Source organism: Dasypus novemcinctus, chromosome 8 (assembly GCF_030445035.2).
Source record: "Dasypus novemcinctus isolate mDasNov1 chromosome 8, mDasNov1.1.hap2, whole genome shotgun sequence".
Classification (NCBI taxonomy): Eukaryota; Metazoa; Chordata; class Mammalia; order Cingulata; family Dasypodidae; genus Dasypus; species Dasypus novemcinctus.
Window position 1 is genome coordinate 105,477,480 of NC_080680.1, and position 6,027 is coordinate 105,483,506.

The window sequence follows — 6,027 nt, forward strand, 5'->3', positions numbered from 1 at the left end:
TACCAGCAAGAAAGTGAAAAGACAGCCCACAGAGATCTGATCTTAGGGAGAAAATCAGTGCAAATCATATATCTAGTAAAGGTCTAGTATCCAGAATATATTAACTCAATAATAAAAAGACAACCGAATTTGAAAAGGAGCAAGTGTTTTGAATAGATTGTCTCCAAAGATGATATTACAAATGGCCAATAAGCATATGAAGAGATACTGAACATCATTAGTAAGTAGGGAAATGCAAATCAAAATCACAATGAGATATCACTTCATTAGAAAAGATGTAGAGAAACAGGAATACTCATTCATTGCTGGTGGGAATGTAAAATGGTGCAGCCACTGTGGAAGACAATTTGGCAGTTGCTCAGAAAGTTAAGTTGCCATAGGACCTGGAAATCCCACTTCTAGGTATATATCTAAAAAATTGAAAGCAGGAACTCAAACAGGTATTTGTAAACCTATGATCCTAGTGGCATTATTCACAATTGCCAAAAGATGGAAACAAGCCAAGTATCCATCAATTGAGGAATGGATAAACAAAATGTGGTACATGCACACAATGGAATATTATTCAGGCATAAAAAGAAATGAATTTCTGATGCCCACCACAATATGGATGAACCTGAAGACATCATGTTGAGTGAAATAACCCAGATACAAAAGGACAAATATTGTATGACCTCACTAATATGAAATAATTAGAATAAGCAAACTCATAGAGTAAGAATTTAGAATATATATTACCAGGAGAAAAGGTATGGAATAGGGAGGTTAGGCTTAAACTGTAGAGCTTCTATTTGGGATGATGGAAAATTTTGGTAATCAAAGGTGGTGATGATAGCACAACATTGTGAACATAATTCAGTACTGAATTATATATTTAAATATGGCTAAAAGCAGAGATTTTAGGTTGTAAAGATGTCTGTAATAAAAATCCTTAAAACACACATACATAGGACTGTACAACACAAACTGAACCCTAAGGGAAAGCATGGACTACAGTTAAAAATACAATTATAATTTTCTTTCATCACTTGTAACAAAGGTACCACACTAAGGCAGTGTTAATGACAGGGGGAAGGAATATATGGACGTATTTTCTGCATGTTTTTTCTGTAAACTTACAACTTCTCTAGTTAAAAAAATGTTTTTTGAAAAATTACAGTTATAAAAAAATGTGCTTTAGCCAATTGTAACAAATGTACCACAGTAATGCTAGGTGTTAATAATAGGCTGGTATATGGGAACCCCATATTTTATACATGATTTTTCTGTAAATTCAGAACTTCTCCAATGAAAAAAGAGACATGCAATAACAAGTGTAGAGGGTATGAAGAAATTAGTACCCTCAGAAATTGCTGGAAGGATTATAAAATGGTGTAGCCACTTTTGAAAACAGTTTGGCAGTCCCTCAAATTGTTAAACAAAGTTTATGACTCAGCCATTCCACTCCTGGGTATATATTCAAGAAAATGGAAACATATGTCCACCCAAAAACTTGAACACAAATATTCATAGAAGCATTATTCATAACAGCTCCAAAATGGAAACAAATTAAATATATAGCAACAGATAAATGGTTGAACAAAATATGTTATAATCATACAATGTGATATGATTCGGCAATGGAAAGGAATGAATCATGCTACATTCATGCTGAGACATGCTACAATATAGATAAACCTTGAAAATATGCTGTGTAATAAGGCTATCACAGAAGCCCATATATTATATGATTCCATTTATACGAAATGTCCAGAATAGGCAAATCATAGAGACAAAAGTAGATCAGTGGTTGCCAGAGGCTGGGGGGATGGGAGAAAATGGAAGTGACAGCTATTGAGTACAGGATTTCTTTGGGGGTGAATGAAAATATACTGGTGTTAGATAGTGGTGACAGATGCACAACTCTGTGAACAGACTAAAAACTACTGAATTGAACACTTTAAGGTGGTGAATTTTCTATCTCAATTAGTTTATAATTTTTTAAAGCTGAATTTTTAAAATAATCCAATTAGTAAGTGGGAGAAAGACACGAAGAGACTTTTCACCGAAGAGAATATGTGAATGACAAATGAACACATGAAAAACTGTTCAACATCATTAGCCATTAAGAAAATGAAAATTAAAACCACAAGATGATATCAGGCCACACATTCTTTAAATAATGGCTAAAATCATAACAGGGAACCAAAAAAATGCGGAGAAGATGTAGAAAAACAGAATCACTTAAACATTGCTGGTGGGAATATAAAACATAGTCACTCTCAAAAATAGTTCCACAATTCATTTTAAAACTGAAAATGGACTTATCATATGATCTAGCAATTACACTCTTAGGCATTTATCCCAGAGAAACAAAAACTTATCTCACGCAGAAAGCTAGTACAGGAGTGGAATGTTCTCAGTAGCTTTATTCATAATAACCAAAATCTGGAAACTAGCCAAATTTCTTTCAGTGGGTGAGTGGTGAAACAAACAATGATACATCTATACCGTGGAATACTACTCAGCAATATAAAGGAACAAACCATTGAGTCACACTACAGTGTGGATGAACCTCAAGGAAATTATGATGAGTGAAAAAAGTCAATCTCAAAAGGATACGTACTGCATGTTTCCATTTATATAACATCCATGAAATAACAAGATTGAGATGGAGAACAGATCAGCAGTTGCCAGGGATTAGAGATGGTGGGGACAGGGGCTGGATGTGGCTATAAAGGAGTAGCACCAGGGAGCCATGTGGTGGTGATACAGTTAAGTGTCTTGATTGCAGGAGTAGTTACATGAAGCTACCCATGTGATAAAACTGCATAGAGCTGCACACACAGGTGCATCCACACACAGATGAGTGCCTGTTTACCTGGTGAAATCTAAATAAGCTCTGTGAATTGTGTCAATGTTAATTTCCAGGTTTTGATATTGTAATATAGTTATGCCAAATTTTAACACTGGGGGAGGGTGGGTTGAGTGCTCAGGAGACCCCTCTCTGTACATTTCTTTGCAACTTATGAATCGATACTTATTTCAAAATTTAAAAGATTTTTTAAAAACACAAATTTATCTTTCTCCAAAATTTCCTCCCCTTCCTGAATTCCCTAATTTCACATCCTCAGTGTTGTCTGAGCCAGAGACATTAGCATCAGCACCTAATCCTCCTTATCTTTTACCCCAGCATCTAAGAATAACAATAAAAAGAAGAATAACAATAATAGGCAACATTTCTGAGCACATCCTGTGTACCAGGGACTACACTTGCTGGCCTAATTTATTCCTCACATCAAGCCTATTATTATCCCCCATTTTAAAGATTAAAAAAGTGAAGAGAGGGGCTATTGGATATGGCCAAGGTCACACCGTAAGTTAGGAGGGCAGGCTTTCAATCCAGGCAGTCTGACTCCAGAGCCCATATACTGTGGAATTACCATATTCAAAATTCACCCACTCATCTTAGTACGGTGCCTAAGTTCAAGATTTCATTATGCTTTACCTAGATGGGAAATTAGGACAGAAGCCTGCTGACAAGTCTCCAAGCCCAGACCCAAGAGGAGGTAAGCAACAAGTCTACATCTGCAGGAATGTTAACCACTCCAAAAAGAAAGCAATTTCCCATTTTCCCCACCAGAATATTTTTTAAAGTATTTTAGTCAACTTGAATATATAAGCTGTTAGTGCTATGAGTGAAATAATTGGGTATCTATTTACAAAGACTCATTATGATATGTGTTCACAGTGGCATGTTCCATAAAATATGTTAATTTGGAAGCATTGCCTTTCTCATTCTCCCATGTTCTCAAATGTATTCAAATGCTATATACACACCTTTAACATCAGTGTCTTCCCCATCACCAGAGACAATTTTCATCTAACAGAGGTCTCCAGAATACATTATCTTCATTTCCAAGCTATTTGAAAAATAGTACTTTTGAATCCTTCTATGATGCTGTCACTGAAAAAATCTCATCCTAAGCAAAGAGGACCCATTCGTATAACCCCAAGAAAAAAATTTTAATTGGCTCATAGGTCAGTGCTTCTCAACTCTGGCTATAAAATAAATTTACTGGAGGAATGTAGCACATTTTTTTTATTTTAGTTTTTAATTCATAAGCCTAAAAGTATAATAAGTTAGGTATATTTTCTTTTGGATCGAAATGATTTTTCTAACAATATTCAGTATTGGGTTTGCATGTGAACCAAGGAAATTGGTATCCTTCTATCTTGACTGTTCATTTCTTAGCAAGGGTTTGAAAACTCTTTTCTAAACACCAAAAGTCTACTATGTGGTCAAAACACATTCGTAAGACAATAATAAAAGAGAAGCACTCAATTCATTATATATAGAAATATATAGTTAAAACCTACTATGTACACAGCATTCTTGAATGTCTTGGTATCTGGTTCAAACCCTCTAAGACCTCAGAGATTAATTTTTCAATGCATGACTTTCCATTTTAAAAAAATTTAAAGGCAGAAATTAAACCTAAAGACAAATCACCTGGGGAGCTCTGAAAGCATACCAATGTCTGGACCCTGCCCCCAGGGGCAGTGATTTTGCTGACCTGGAGTGGGTACTAGGCATGGTATTATTTTTTCTAATTGTTGTGACATTATATGTAGCATATACTATTTTAAGTGTACGATTCAGTGGTAGTAGTTACATCATCAATGTTGTGCTATCACCACCATCGATTACTAAAATTTTTTCATCACCCCAAACAGAAATTCTGTACTCATTAGGCAATGTCTTCCCATTCCCTAGCTCCCAGCCGTTGGTAACCTCTAATCTTTCTGTCTCCATGAGTTTGCTTATTCTAGTTATTTCATATAAGTGGAATCATGCAATATTTGTCCATTTTTGTCTCACTCATTTCACTCAGAATAATGTTGTCAAGGTTCATCATTATTGTCGCACATATCAGAACTTCATTCCTTTACACTGCTGAATAGTATTCCATTATATGTATATACCACATTTTGTTTATCCATTCATCAGTTGACGGACAATTGGGTTATTTCCTCCTTTTAGCTACAGTGAATAATGTTTCTATGAACATTGCTGTGCGAGTATCTGAATCCCCTGTTTTCAATTCCTTTGAATATATACCTAGGAGTGGGATTGCTGGGCCATATGATAATTCTATGTTTAACTTTTTGAGGAACTGCCAAATTTTTCCACAGCGGCTGCACCATTTCACATTCCCATAGACATAATATTTTTAAAGCTCCTCCCAAGACTCCAATGTGCAGCCTGGGCTGAGAACCACTATGTAAGTGGTGAGCTCCACAATGTTATAGTTCTTAGCCTTGATTCCACATAAGAACCACCTGCAACACTTAGTAAACCTATGGACAGATGCTCAAGCCCCACTCCCAAAGATTCTAATTCATCTGGGAGAAGTCTGATTCTCATTTGAAGGCAGACTGAGAACCTTCAATGCTACCACGTGAGATTGTTGCTTCTCAAATGAGCTTCAAAAGGCAGTTTTATCTACTTATGATGCTAAGGTTACAACTCCCTCTCCACATACAGCTCCCCCAAACTTCAGAAACTGATCTGAATTTCCTTTCTTTGTCCTCTTTCCAAGATATCCAGGGACTTCTATAAGCATCCAAATGTGCCACTGATTGAGAGTACCTTAACCTGATTTCACTTTGCCAAATAGTACTTTGTTGTCTCAGATGAGCCATTTGAAAGGTGAGAAATCTTGTGAGGGCTCAAATCCAAAGCGATTCCCCCTGACTTTCTTTTTTGGAAACTAGTTTGGGAGGAAAACGTCATTTCATTTTTGGATGTATTGTTAACAACTACCATTTGTTGAATGCTTATTACATCCAGACACCGTGTTAAATGTTTATCTACATGCTCTCATTTAATCCTAAAAATATATGTAGGACATAAAATTATTATTGTTCCCATTTCGCAGATAAAGAAACCCAGACATGAAGTACATTTGGCTAAGTTACCACCCAGCTGATGGAGACAGAATGTGGACCCACGTCTGTCTGAGTCCGATGCTATGCTGCCCCCTT